Source organism: Melospiza melodia, chromosome 4 (genome assembly GCF_035770615.1).
Source record: "Melospiza melodia melodia isolate bMelMel2 chromosome 4, bMelMel2.pri, whole genome shotgun sequence".
Classification (NCBI taxonomy): domain Eukaryota; kingdom Metazoa; phylum Chordata; class Aves; order Passeriformes; family Passerellidae; genus Melospiza; species Melospiza melodia.
The window spans coordinates 68,358,763-68,373,317 of record NC_086197.1 but is presented as its reverse complement, the minus strand read 5'-3'; positions in this window follow the sequence as shown (position 1 = coordinate 68,373,317).

Genomic DNA, 14,555 nt, shown 5'->3' with positions numbered 1-14,555 from the left:
AATTATAAAGAGATATGTTAATTATGAAATGGTTGATGATCTTTTCTGCCTTGAACTTTTCTAGCTGTCACCAAACTCCCTACCCAGTCTTGCTCCTTTACGTGAAAGTAGAGTAATGCTGAAGATGTGATGCTGCATTTCCCAGGGCTTTACAATTGATGGCTACGCCTAGTGCTACCCTCCTTCAGCACCCTCCTTGCAGTGAATTGCAAACCTCAGAGATATGAATAAGGTCAGTTAATGGTAAATGAGTTTAAGGTTATACACACAGTGGATTTGCCACCCCAGCAGAATTTCTCAGGAGGAACTATTTGGTTGAGTTCCCTTTTAATGATTACCCCTCTAGATCATTTGAAGGTGGAGTTTTGAAAAAGCAAGCGTCTCTCATCAGATAGGAACCAAAATCTCAACTGCTGCAAAGCCAGCACATGTTCCAAGAGATGTTTTAGTGCCAGCATCAGTCAGTTCAATTGGAATTTGCTCAAAATAGATTTTCTAGTTGCTGAACTGAAAAGCTACATTTTACCTGCAGGTCTCAATCCAGCCACTGTTTTCTGAGACAGATCCATGTCTGCCGGAACAGGACCTAGTGCTGTTAAGTCAAACATGCAAATCCTGTTCCTTACTTAATTTGCAGACATTTTAAAAAAGAAAATGTTGTCTTCAGAATAAAAATGCAGTGCACAGAAGGTGAAGAAGCAACACGGGCTGCTGTTTTCTGAGACATCATTCACTGCTCCTTCCCAATGCTGGTCATCACAGTTCATGCACCCAAGGGAAGACTTGGCCTGAGCTAATTGACAGGGGCAGGAGTTACGAAGCTGTCTTAATCCCAGAGAAGAGTTCCTGCTCTGAGCTGCTCCTGAGGCCTCAGAAGGCCACTGCTTGTCTTCTGTGACTTGTTTGTACAGAGTGACTCCGCAGGCTTTGTCTGTGGGTGTCTCTGTAGTGGGATCACTTAACACATACTGTCATATGTACAGGGAAGGTAGTAGAGAGAGGTTGGGAAGTTCCAAGAATTTTATTCCATAGCTCTTCTTTCCAAATAATCTCATACCTGGTTAATGCTTTTTAAAAAAACAAGCAAAATAGAGGCCCACCAGCACCATCCATCTATGCCCCCTGTGGTCCTTGGGCAGGTGCTCTGAAGGGCATCATTCTTCACTGTCCCTTCTCTTCTCTGAGGCCAGTAGTGGATCAGAAGGGCTGTGTGAGCTGTCCCTGCTGTGCCCACCCAGGGTGTTTCCCTGGTGGGACATCGCTGTGCGGAGCTGGGCGGCCTTGTGCAGCTCCATGGGGGAGTTACATGATCACAGTGTGGTGGTGCACAGCTCTGAGGTGGTAAGCCCAGCCTCACTGCTGGAGTGAAGCTTTCCAGGGTACTCAGGGTGCTCAGTGGGGCCAACACAATCTCCCTTGCCCCATTTCAAAGGCAGAACTGCTTTAAATAAGCAGTTGCTTAGGAAGCCTAACACTTGGGACTGTTAAAAAACAGCCAGTGGTGCCCTCAGACTTATAAAGAAAGGGCATGGGCAACTGTGTGGTACCTATAGGCAAGTATTGATTTTCTCATCACAATGTCATCACAAAATCTGGCATACAGATGATATGGGATTCATGTGGATTCAGTTTTGTTACACTGTCTCTCAAAAAGCTCAGGAGAAACAAAAGGTGGTCTGTTTGCAGCTGGACAGGCATAGGGACCTCTATTTAATTCTCTGTTTTCTTGCCATTACCTTATTTCCAGTGGGGAGGAAGAGCACTGTACTCATGAATGCTATGTAAAAGCTGGAGCATTTTCACTGAGTGATAGCTTGGTCTGTCAAAGTTAGGAATGAAAACATGGTTAGAGGCAGCAAATTAAACCTCAAATGTAATGCCTCTGATTTGCAGAAGGGAAAGGGGAAGTGCTAAGTGAATATAGGAAATTGCAGCATTATGCGTTGTGAGAGCAATTCTTTCCATCCTTGTAGCTAATGGACTGAACAGAAAGTGAACAATTTATTTCATACAATGATTCACCAACACTTTGACAGGGTTTCCAATTCTGAGCTCAGTTTCATGTTCAGCTCCCTGTTTACTAGTGAAATAGTACAATTATCTGTCTACCTCTTACACTTTGTAAGCAGGCAAGGCTGCAGGATCTGAAAAGAACAAAAATAACTGTATAAATCCTGAATGTTTAAGGCTGGAGGGAAGGGAAATGAAGCAAGTGTTATCTTTCCTGCAGTCTATTGGAACATTCCTCTAAAAATAAAGTTAAATTCCCAGGGAAAATAGGTCCAAAAGAAAAATGCCAATGGAACTTGGTTTTCAATTTCTATTTAATGTTTCGCCCATCTAGGTTTGTGAAAGGAAATCACAAAATATTTCTCGTTTGAGTCCACTTGTCAAATTGTCGATAGTAAAGTAGCCAGAACTGTTACAGCTGAATTGGTCACATAAAACTCTGGTGAAAAAGGGATGCTTCTCCCAGAGGCATTTAGTAAATGTGCTAAGCTGCTTTACAAGACAGGATGACATTTTTCTGCCTTTAACCCCAGTTTTACTGAGAATAGAAATCACTTGGACTATGAGGAGTTTCAGTTTTTAATCTCAAAATGTTTGTGAGCCAGCCCTGGCTGCACACCTCTTGCTCATGGGATCAATGTGTTTGAATGGAGCAGCCTCCCAGAAGAGCATAATTAGTTACTTGTTAAGTTTGATTATTTATGATCTATCAGTGTTTATCAAGGCTATTTGGAAGGATATTCTGGAGAAATATATTTTTGAAGTCCCAAAATACGAATTCAGTAGAGCTTTTAAAATCCAGTCAGTGAAAAGGGGCTGGTGAAAAAAGATAATGGCCATAAAAATGAGTATAAAAGCTATTAATAAGGATTACAAGATGAAAATTTGAGGATTTAGGAGTCTTATTTCAAATTGCATAGGTAAAATAGAAAAAAATTAGATGTCAGTAGCAGCAATTACCTGTTGGAGTCCCTTTGGCCCGATGGCGACGAGACTGTCACTTCATGGAAGAACCTGAGTCTGTGGCTTTTGCTTAGCATAAAATATGAATAGAAAGTTGATGCTAAAAATGCTGTTAGTCTGAGAGCCACTTAAATTGGTGGCAGCAGCAGCAGTTAACATGGGGGCTGAAGTCTGGGATCTGGCTGAGGATGTAGAGTGGGTAGCAGTGGGCAGCTGCCTTTGTTGGGAATGGCATCTCCACCAGTGCTTTCAGAGCCCCTAAAGTGCAGGAATTTCATACTACTGTTTTGCACAGTGTTCCTGGAGACTCAGGAAGGAACTTTGTATAACAGGGAGTGCAGCGAGGCGGCCTTTGTAGGTGGTTCGTCCGGCTAGCTGAAGGTGGCCAGCGGGCAGCTGCAGCGGTGGGGAGTCAACCCCGGTGGCAGGGCCCCAGGGTTGCTCCTACGAACGCCCCTTGGTGGTAGTGGCCTCGGGCTGCGTCCGTGCGGACGAGATCGCTGCTAGGAAGACGAGGAAAGAGCCAGACACTCTTTGGAGACTGTCAGGTTTATTGGTGGTGGTCAACCAGGGAGTGATCCCAGCCTGAACCCAACACATACCCAACAGGGAGTGACCAAGAGTAACATGGTACAGAGAGTTATAAAGGGGGGAGGAATCCAGGGGAGGGGTCCACAAAGGGCCAATCAAGGGAGGCGAGGGAGTGAACTTGGACTAACAGACATACAAGGAAAACCAATAGTTACACAGTCAGGGAGGGGCCCCGGCACCACAGCCAATCATAGCCCCCAGAGTGGAGAACTCTCTGGAAAGAAGGGTGGAACAGGGAGTGACTGACTGGGCCCAGAGAGGGAGGAGTATGCTCCCATCTAGGGAAGCAAGGGGAGGAGAGCTTACATAACCAGGGGATTGACATAACATAAGGCGGGGGTAACTAAGGCAACAGTATAACTGACATAACAGCGGCGGGAAAAACAGTTGAGGGCAGAACCATTAGAAAACATGGGGGAGCAATTGAATAAACTAACCGAACACACTACAGCAAGGGAGAAACTATCTGCTTTTTGGGTATAACAGAAAAGGGACAGGCAGTCCTGCATAACTTTGGTAGGGGAGAGAAATTTAAGATTATCAATAGCAGAAGAGTTGCCTAATCCTAGCCTATTAAGGAAAAGAAAATCCTCATTAAAAAAATCCTTATAAATCCTTAAAAATTCCTTGCAAGTCCTAAGCTGTGAGTACCAGTGTCTATGCACAAGAGGAGTGAGTATCCTCAGTTCCAGGGCTCCCTCAATGACACTGGGCAAGAGGGGAGAGAGGTGTTGGGTTAAATGTCTGCTGAGTCGCTGTGTGAGTTTTCTGCTGTTCTTTCTGGAAGCACTGTCTGGGTTTGCTGGGCAAGCCAGCAGTGCTGGCTTCATGGGTGAGATTTGCACTGCACAATAATCTGCTCCCTGCAAAACAGAGAAATGCAGCACTCTTCTTGAATTACAGGATTGAATATGGGGCAACAGGAACAAATTTGAATTAGGTGTTTACTACAGGGTGAAAAGGAACGTAACCCGTGAGTGTTTTTCTCTGCAAAGTTAGTCCTGGGAACAGCTCCTGCAAATGTAACATTAGTTTGTGCCTCCATTCAGTTGGTTGGCTCTCACTCTGTATCTTTCTGACTTTATCAGGTTCCAGGCAAAGCTTGGCAGTTGTCTGAATTTAAGTGAAATAAGCCATTTGGTTAGCTCTGAAATAAATCACATATATGGAGGAGCAGGAGAAATCTGCCCAAAGAAATCTGTGGTAGTCCTTGGCAGTAACTCTTTGAGGCTAGAAGCATATATTATGGTGACTCTGAAGCTGTCTGGGCAGAATTTGCACAAAACCATTGCTGTGACTTAGGAGCTACAGCAGATTTCTCTGGATTCCCTTGAATTCCTGAGTGTCGGCTTTCTACGGGACATGGTATAAAGGCCAGAAATCACAAACTGGGGAAAAAATGTTTCCCCTGTCTTGGTAAGCAACTGGTGCAAACAGAAAACTTCCCTTTTCAGCATCAGCAAGTTCAAGAGACTGACTGCTCCACTTCCCTGGCACTCTCACCTCAGAAGCTGGTGTAGACAGCACTTGTTTTCTGCGATTCCCTGTAGCAACCTTATTTTCAGTTGCCTGGAGCATGGTGCAAGGTGACTTGTGTTTCCTTTTCAAAAGATGGTTTCATTTTGGTACTGCAGAAAGGGCTTTTCTTTCTCACAGATTTGTGAAAACGTTATTTGGTAAGATACCAGTACATCTACTTTCACACATTTGCCTAAGTGCTTCATTCTTGGACATTTCACAGTTCTGGGACGTGTAAAATCCTCATCAAAAACTAATCTATTTTGGTCTTTTTAGAAGATTAAAGCAAACAAACAAGCTGATATTTTGCTGATCTCTTTTCCTTCAGTGTTTAAATTGCTATTTGCCCTAATTAATCTTGTGTGTGGCTCCTTGGCTAGGCAATATATTTTTTCAGTGTGTGTATGTATGTACATGTAAAATAAAAAGAGGCCATATTATTTTCTGAGTAGATTTTTCTATGTTCTCCTATGTCTCAGTTGCTGTGCAGGGTTCTAAGAAGCTGCACGCATGGTTCTCATGCAGAAAACAGAGCAAACATAATGTAACTAACCCATATTGACTACCAGATGCCTCAAAGTGTTCAGGACTTGTAGTAAAATACAGTTTTCTTTGGTCTGTCTCCACTCTGCCTTCTGATGCTTTTCCCTTTGATGCCCTGTGACCTCACTGCAAATGCGATGCCTTCTGCTCAGTGCTCTTGGACAGATGGACGGTGGTGCCAACAAGGAATCTCAAGAGCCAGCCCACTAGGCTGTGCTTGTCATTCCTCAGAAGGATGGTAACTGATTAGCTAAAGCTAATGGTTTCTGACAAGTAGTTAACTAGACTTAAAGAAATACTGTCTCTGTGAAACCAGAGTCTTCAGACAGATATTTAAAACTGCATTTCTCTGTCAGATGCAAGTGTTGGTGACCATTCTTTGGCAGCTGATCGTGTCATAATTACAATTGCTGTCCCAGCCCAGAGAAAAGGCTCAGCTCATTGGTCCAAGTATTGATTAACTGGTGCAGTCAAGATTACTTTACTTCACAGAGAAGTGATAACCAATAATAGTGTTACAATTACAGCCTGGAAAGTACAGTGATGAGAGGCTAGATTGGAACTTCAATAGATAAGGAGAGAGGCATTGTTTATATAATCCTGAAGATCTTAGAGCTCTATGTTAAAGGAGGTAATTAACCTGAGGGAACCACTGATGACAGAGAGTGGCTCATGTCCTTGGGTTGTGTCCAGGGAGCTCTCCCCATGGGAATCCTCAGGGGAAAATATTTAGCTGACTGAACAGGGCTGATGCATGTGTGAAGGTGTAAGGAGCCTGTATTTTGTTATTGTGAAACCATCAAATACAACCATAACTGCACAAATGGTGGGTGGCCTTTTAATTCCTGCTCCCTGTCTGGTCTGCTTGGGCAGGAGTAGGCAGGAGAGGCCGCAGCTCGAGGTGGTGCCAGGACATTTCTCTTCTTTCCTCCTTCTCATGTGGATGTGGGAAAACTTAAATTTATTTGAAACAAAATTTTGTGTGGAACAGTAAAATTTTGCAGAAGAAAACAGCAAGTTAGAGCTCATTAAGTCTATAGTGCTGGTGCTAGTTTATTCCTAAGAGTGCACTGCAGCTTTGAGTTGAGAGTCTAACAACCCCTTCAGCTTAGCAAGGAAATCCTGTGAAAATTCTCCCACTGTGAAAAAGTTCAGAAGAATTTTCTTAGTGCTTTGTGTGTTAAACCCCGAAGTCCAAAGGCCAGGTCACTTTGTCCTGCTCTGAGATAGTTCAAATCTCTTGGATAAGCAGGGCTCCCAGAAAGCCAAGAGATGGAACCTCATTCTTCTGAAGTTCTGGAGGCGATGAAGCAGGATATACAGCAAGGATATGGCTTTATTGATTAAAAAATTATTATCTGAAGTCAGTAAGTTCATATATCCTCAATCTGTTTGACCCCATTATTTAGACTTCAGCTAATTTCAAAAGTCTGTTCCAAAGCCAGTCTGTTCCAAAACACAGTTTTTGGAACAAGGCAGTCCCTCTGCTGTTCATGGATCACATGGCAGGAATGTGACTGCTCCCACTGAATAGCAACTGCCTGTGGGCAGTGTGTGTGTGCTTATATTCCCTCCTACAGCCCACTTTTCCACAGAGGGCCATATTGATTTATGTAAATTCATGCTAATCTCAATCTCTCTACATGTGGGCATATTTCACCCATCTGATAAGGATCAAGGGACACACCCCTTGCTATATACTTTATATTCAAACAACCTGGGGTTAATTTGGAGAACGGCTTTTAATTCCCCTTCTCAGGGTATTAAACTACCAACATTAACTTTCTGTGCTCAGCTCTTGGGGTCTGCAAGGAAATGGTGTGAGCAAATTTGATAGCAGGTATATTGGCATGTGAATGTAAATTAGGTAGAGAGCTGTAGGCAAAACGAATATCAGGCTAAGATGTGTGGTGATTTACAAAGGAAAAAATTGAACCAAATTAAGCTCAAGCTAATTTTTTTCTTCTCATTGTGTTGATAGTTTGAGTGTTTGGTCTGTGTCTGTATGTGGGCAGATTGTTTGGAAATAGTAGATGATGAGTTCTTTTGTTAACGAAAATGTGGAGGCCTCTTTTGTCCCACTCTTAAATGTAAAATCTTTGCCTGTGCAAGTCTTACCATTGATTAGATTTATTTCTCTCAACGCTCTCTTTTTCCTTCCTTACCAACTCTCCCTCAAATTCTGCAAAAAGATTTAGGCCTTCAGTTTCACCAATTTGGGTGCCTAATCCAGTGATATTCTTTTTATTTACAGACTAGGTGTTGACTAGAGAAATGTAGGTAAACAATAATCTGCCCAACACACAGGTACTGTTTTGCATGCCTCCTTTTTACTGCTGCTGCTCTTTAGAACTTCATGACAAAAGCTTTGTTAGATTTTATGGGGTATTTGTAAAAGTCAAGAGATTCCAGAGAATTTTACCTTTCTATTCAAGCTAAGGTAAAATATATCAAAGCTTGCAGCCCTTTTCAGCAAAATCATTGCAAGCAGGTCCTGCCCTTTCTTAAATTGGTATGGTGACAGCTTGAGCTCATCCTCTGAGTGCCACTGTGACAGTCTCATCACCTGGGGAGAGTAGTGTCTTACAGACAGGCAGATCCCAAGCCATTTTAGTAATTATAGGTGAAAACTAACAGCTTGCCAGTGCAGATTCTTGAGTGCCCAAGGCATGTACTTACAGTAGGAGCCTTCCCAGCACAACTGCTGCATTCAGTGCTTCTGCAGCAGCTTGTCCAGGGGGCCCCTGGGGAGAGCATCTTGTAAATAGAATAATCAGGAGATAATAATTGTAATGGACAGTAGTTTTGCAAGCTCCTGACCAGCTGGAGTAGAAAGACCCCATGCTAGCTAATACAGTTACATGATTGTCAGGTGCTGGCTGAGCAGCTAACCAGGCCTTTCAGTTGTAAACCAAAGTAATGTTCCTGCTACTCAAAGACTGTGTATAATGTTTCTTGATTGCTTCTACCAATAAATTTTCATCTTCCATCAGCCTAATCTTGCTGGCCTTTGCTTTCATGAGGCAGTGAAGTTCCAATCTCATTATGGAACAGGGAAACACATACTTAATATCAACAGCATTGACATCAGGCTGTCCATTTGCTGTTCATGTAGGAGCTAAAGTGGCAGCCCATTTGTAGGAGAACAGCTATTTCTTCAACAGGACTTTCCCTGAACTTACTCATCAATGTCAAAACAGAGGATGCAAAAGTGTAGTTTAAGTGAAGTGTAGACACCTAAGTCAAAAAACATGGAAAATGCCACCTCCTTTCAAATTTACCCACTGAAGGTGTTTGAATACCCTAAGGGTCCTAAGGCTTGACTCTGGTATTTTCCAATGCCTAAATCTCTGGAAAAACCCAGAAGTCTCATTATTAGGACTAGGAAATTGCTTAGGTTCAAATGGGGTTTCCAGTCAGGCTTCTCCCTTAGCAAGTCTCCTGAAAGTCATGAATGACTTGATTGGAACAGGAGTACCAACTTCACAGAATTAGGAATGTGTTCCTTTTTAAAACTCAGGTGCAGAGAAATCTCCCTCCTCCTCTGAATACAGTAGCAGTCTGGAAGCAGAATGGACCAAAGGCATAAGAAGTTTTCTGTCTAAAGGAGGAGAACCCAGCTCTGCGTATCTGGCCTGGGGATCCCAGCCACCAATCTCTGCCCTGCACTTGGGCTCTGTGGATTAAGAACTGGAGGGAGCAAGTTGAATTCTGATGTATGGACAGAGTTACTTGAATTTTACTTCTGCTTGACCTTAACTATCACTGTTTAGAGTGGATATTCCTCCCAGAAGTACAGTGGGAATTTGAATTAACATGGACATTATCTTTCCCTGACTAAAAAAATTAAAAATTTCTGGATGTTCTAACTGCAATGTGTCCATCAGCCATTTGACGAGTTAACAAGGCTGACATGACTCCATCAGAGCACCAAACCTAAGTTTCTGTTAAAACAAGTGAATTTCTAACCATTTTGTTTGCCAAGATAATCTTCCCATATTCTAACATAACGTTGTCTGAGTCTGCAGACAGCCTCATCAGAAAAGGGTGAACCTTTCCAGACCATTCATCTCAGTGGAGTATCAACCTCTCACTCAACTGGTTTCACTCAGTATCCGTGCCACTTGTATTGCTGGGTGTTTTATCTGAAGGTTTAGAGGGCATGCAGGGTGGGAAAGAAGAGCAATGCCATGGAAAGGAAGACCATCCATGCAGCCATCCTCCACATGTTGTTGATGGATTAAGCCCCTCTGGTGACAGTAGAACAAATGGGGGCTGGAGTTCTGACCAGCTCATCCATCACAACCTCCCCTCAGAGCAGCCCCTTCACATATTCCACTGCTGTTAAAGGTAGAAATCTTTCCCCAACATCAGCTGAGTTCATCCTTCCTGCAATCTGGGATGGTTGTCTCTTCCCTTCTGCCTTGTCCCACTCTTTCTGCTGCTGTAATTTGAGCCATCATAGAAACTGGCATCAGTGAGTGTTGTGAATACCCTGAGTGCTGTTAACCAGAGATGTTGGTAGTGACACCCAGCAGCTCCCTGGAGGCTCAAGCCTTCAGTCTTCCCTGTATCCAAAGAGCAGTCTGCATTTGCCAGTGTCTCCATCGCAGTGGCTCCTTTCCTGCCCAGGTTCTTCTACAGAAAACTTCCCCTTCCCCACTCTCCTCTGAGTTTTCCCTCACCTTTTTCCTGAGGGTTTTCAATACATAGCAGTCAGACAGTCTTCTCCATGTCACTTGAATGGGACCCTTTGCTTTTGGTTTCCACTTTTTTCTAAGCTGTTCACTCAGTCTATACCCAGAATTATAAAAGTGGCTACACTAATCTAGTCTCTTCTCTAATGCTTCAGGTGGTGAATATTGTAACTTTGTGTGCTCCAGCTTTGGTACTTTGTTCTGGATGCATGACAGAGAAAAATTCAAGGCTATGCTACAAACTGTTTTTCTTTCTTCTTTTAAGGCTAACAACCAAACCCCATAATTTTTTCCTCCTCTCCCTCTGTGCTGTAGCTTTTTCACACCTCTCCACTGAAGAACTCCTTCAGAAGCACTAAAAGGAGTTCCTACTTCTTTGGATAAGAGGTTGTTAAAAAGGCACAGGACTGTGAGGGGGAGATGGGGCTATGGAGTTGAGCAAGGCTGAGTCAAAGCAGAGGAAGAGGCAGCATCAGCTGAAGTCAAGGAGAGATAAGGGCCTGGAGGAATAGGGAAGGGAGGGCTGTTGGAGCCTGTCCTTCATTGACCCAATAAATAACCCACATGGCAATAACAATAAATAATTTTATGAGGAGTTAGATATGCTTTTAAGGGGTAGGGGGTGTAACTGCAAATTGAGGAGGAAAGCAGCTGAGATGGGTTTCCCTGTTGCCGTCTGTCCTCTATTTGGCAGCAGCTCATTTGTGAAAAAAGCAGTGAAGAGTAGTTTATGATGCTAAGACATTTCAGTGACTTACACTCAGTGAAAATCCTTGATGTTTCTCCTTTAGCTAGGTTTTTCTGCTCAGAGCTGAAAGAATTTCCCTGTCTTAAATCCTATTTTGTTAAACCTGGCAATCAGTAAAATCACAAGTTCCTTAAGAAAATCCTCTAGGCTTGTAAAGGGATGTGTTCATTACCCCTGTAATTAGCAGGAAGACTTGATCTTGACAGGGTACTCAGTCCCCTCTAGTTACCTTCCTCACAGCTCCTTAATCACTAGGTGCCATTCAGATTGTAGATTGGCTCTGTTTAATATGTGTTGTAGGAAACTCTGATTATATGTGAAATGCTGAAAGAGCTGGGCCATAAATATTTCCATCAACCTCTGTCACTTCCACCCCCCAGACTCCACTTCTGCAATACAGGTAACCCCTCAAAATGCAGTTTGGGTTTTGCTTTCGGTGGCGCTGATCCTTATGTGAAGGAAAGGTTACCTTGGGAACAAGGTTAAATGATAAGCTTATGGACCTACTCTCTTATTTCCCCTTTATTTTATGATGGAAATGTAAGATGTTGTGAATGGTTCATCATAACATATGCCAGCAGAAGTATGCCAAAAATAGCAATCTGAAGCAGCACACGGTATGTAACGCTTGCATACTTCTCCGAGAGTTAGGGAGATCATTGGAACAACACATGTCAGATGCTATTACTGTCATATTGCTGGGGCCATCTGTTAGAGGCCAAGATCAAGACCTGCTGCTTCCCTGGGAACAGCAGCTCCACAAAGGACTGTGGCAAATTAAACTAAATCTGCTCAGGCCCAGGGAGTTCATCTAAGGGATTTTCTTGTTTTGTTTTGAGATTTCATCAGGGATAAACCCAACAGTATATTTTGGATATTACTCCAGGGGAACTCTAAGGAAAGGCTTTTAAATTCTTTTTTGTTTGTTTGCTATGGTTTTTTTTTGAGGGGCTAAATTGCAGGTCCAAGATGAGGACCAAATTGTCAGGACAGGATGTGCACATTTGCACTCACAGCTGTGCTTCTTGGGAAAACATGTTCATAAGTAAAATTCATACAAATGTGCAGATGAAATTCTTTGCAGCTATTGAACAATAATTTGACAGCAACCTGGAGTTGAATACGACAACTGATCTTTGCAGTTGACTACACAGACAAAAATTTTTAAAGCAAAGAAAAGACTATTGAAATTCCATATGGAATTTGGATGCCAGTTCCTCCCAGTGGTCTTCAAAATCTCAGCTAGGATACCTGTAAATGTATTTATTGGAAGTAAGATGAAATTCTATGCAATTTGGATCCACCAGGAATTTTGCTGCTGGAAGCAGTAGGCTGGATTTCACACATACACTTTATAGCTACTCACACATACATATATCTATTCATATACATATAGATAGATGTTTTCTATTAGCATAATGTATTAGCATAATGGCACAGTTTTAGTTCTGCTGCATTCATAGAAATTTATGTAATGGGCATATGTTTTACTGACTTGTTTCATAACAGTTCTAAACAATGTCCTTGCTGACACCAGAACACACTACAATTAAATTTATTGATGTGGAAGATTGGAAGTCTCTGTAATGAAGACAGACATGGTTCAAATGCCATGAAGTGGGAGCAGTTTGCAAATGTAGGAAAATGACATCATAGATCTGGAATATTGTTGTGGAGGTTTTATTTTTCTGTATGATGGTGAAAGACTTGGACCCAGCTCCTACCCATTCTGTGCTTTCCACTTAGTAGAGGAATTTGCACCACAAGAATCCTCCAATCTTTGCTTTAACTCTGCTACAGAAAGAGGTTCTGTTTTGAAATCTCAGGCTGTGCTACAGCAAAAGAATTCTTTTCCTATGGACTCAGGATATTCACAGTGAGTGCCTCATTCTCCTCCTGGAGGAGCCCAGCACAACAGGGTGCAATATCAGGAGAGACCTTTCCAGAGTGGAGGAGGCCACAGTCTGGTACTAAAATAAGGAGAGTGCATAATAAGGAGAGTTCACTGGGGACTCTGCAGGGCAGGAGGGAGATGCACAGGGAAGAGAGTGGACTTCTGGGGATTCCTGGCTGGCAGCACCTTGTCATTCTGCTTGTTTTACCCAATGACTGTTTAATGTAAAATGTGTGGATGATCCTTGGAGTTGGAGTAGGATCCAAGTCTCCTTTTCCAGGACAGCATTCTGACTGGCAGGACAGAGATCTGAAGTTTATTAACTACACCTTCAGGACCTTTTGCTTGTGGAGGTCAGACTCTGGAGAGAGGACAATAACTTTATGCTCACAGCAATTTTATAATCTACTGCTGTTCCGTCCTCTGGGTCTCTTGCAGGAAACTGGTGTCAGAAAGATGCTGCTGCAGCTTTTGCCAGCCAGGAGTAATGATCCCAAATGCAGCACCCTCTGTACACATATCACTGTCTGGGGATGCTAGCATTGCAAACTGGTTATGCACTTCAAAAGTACCTAACAACCTTCTAGTTATTTCCTTCTCAGGAGAAATTCCCCGAGTAGGTCTCTGTCAGTCCTCCTGACCATTTCTACTCATTGCATTGTTCAATCAGAAGCATTAAAAATGTATTTTTGGAAGCTTTGTTTGATTGAAATTCATTGTGTCCAAATTAATTTGGATGAGTTGGAAAGCTCTTTACTCCTTGGAGGAGGCAAGCAGGGGGGAACTGAAAGATAGCATGGCAGTTTTGGAGCCAGGTAAAGGGCGTGTTTGCAAACTACAGGTACTGTAGAGATATTTGCGACCCCTGAGAGGTTCTAACCTAAAAGAGAAGCTTCCATAATATGAAATAACCTCCCCTTCCCTCCCTCTCTGAGTTTAATCTGAGTATTATTTGGGGTAGAAGCAATTTTCTGATTTTGAAACTCGTGCCAAATGACAAGCTCCCAGGACAGGGCATTTCGGCTCACTGAGACTGATGTTCTTGTCACTTTTACTGCCACCTCCAGCACAAATGGGCAGCAATGCCAATTTCCCTCTGCAGCTGCTGGCATCTGCCTCCAAAAGGGACTCTGAGGGAATCCACCAGCAGACTGACTCCAGCTGAGGGACCACACAGCTTCCAGCATCTCCATTCTGGGGCAGGTGTGCCAGTAGTCAGGATGACTGATCTCTGAGGACTGCCTTGGATTAAGCAATAGCTTGAAATGTGTGTCTGGCACATTTTGGGCTGCAGAGGGTGGTATTTTTGGACTAATATGTGTTTTGACAATGTCTTCAACCAATTCTGAAGGTTTTCCACAATCTAAGTGCTCATGTTACCTCCTTGCTGGCCCTTTGGAGTATTCTCCAATTTAATTTCATATCTTGCCTGTATGTGACCAGAAAACCTTCCAAAAATGGTTCCACTTTTAAATTCATGGAAAAAGAACAGTCAATTCTTAAATGGTCTGACCAGCACTGAGGCAATTTCTATATATTTCATAGTAAGTGGTAATAGAGAACTTTCATAAAGCAAACCCTTAACCATCCC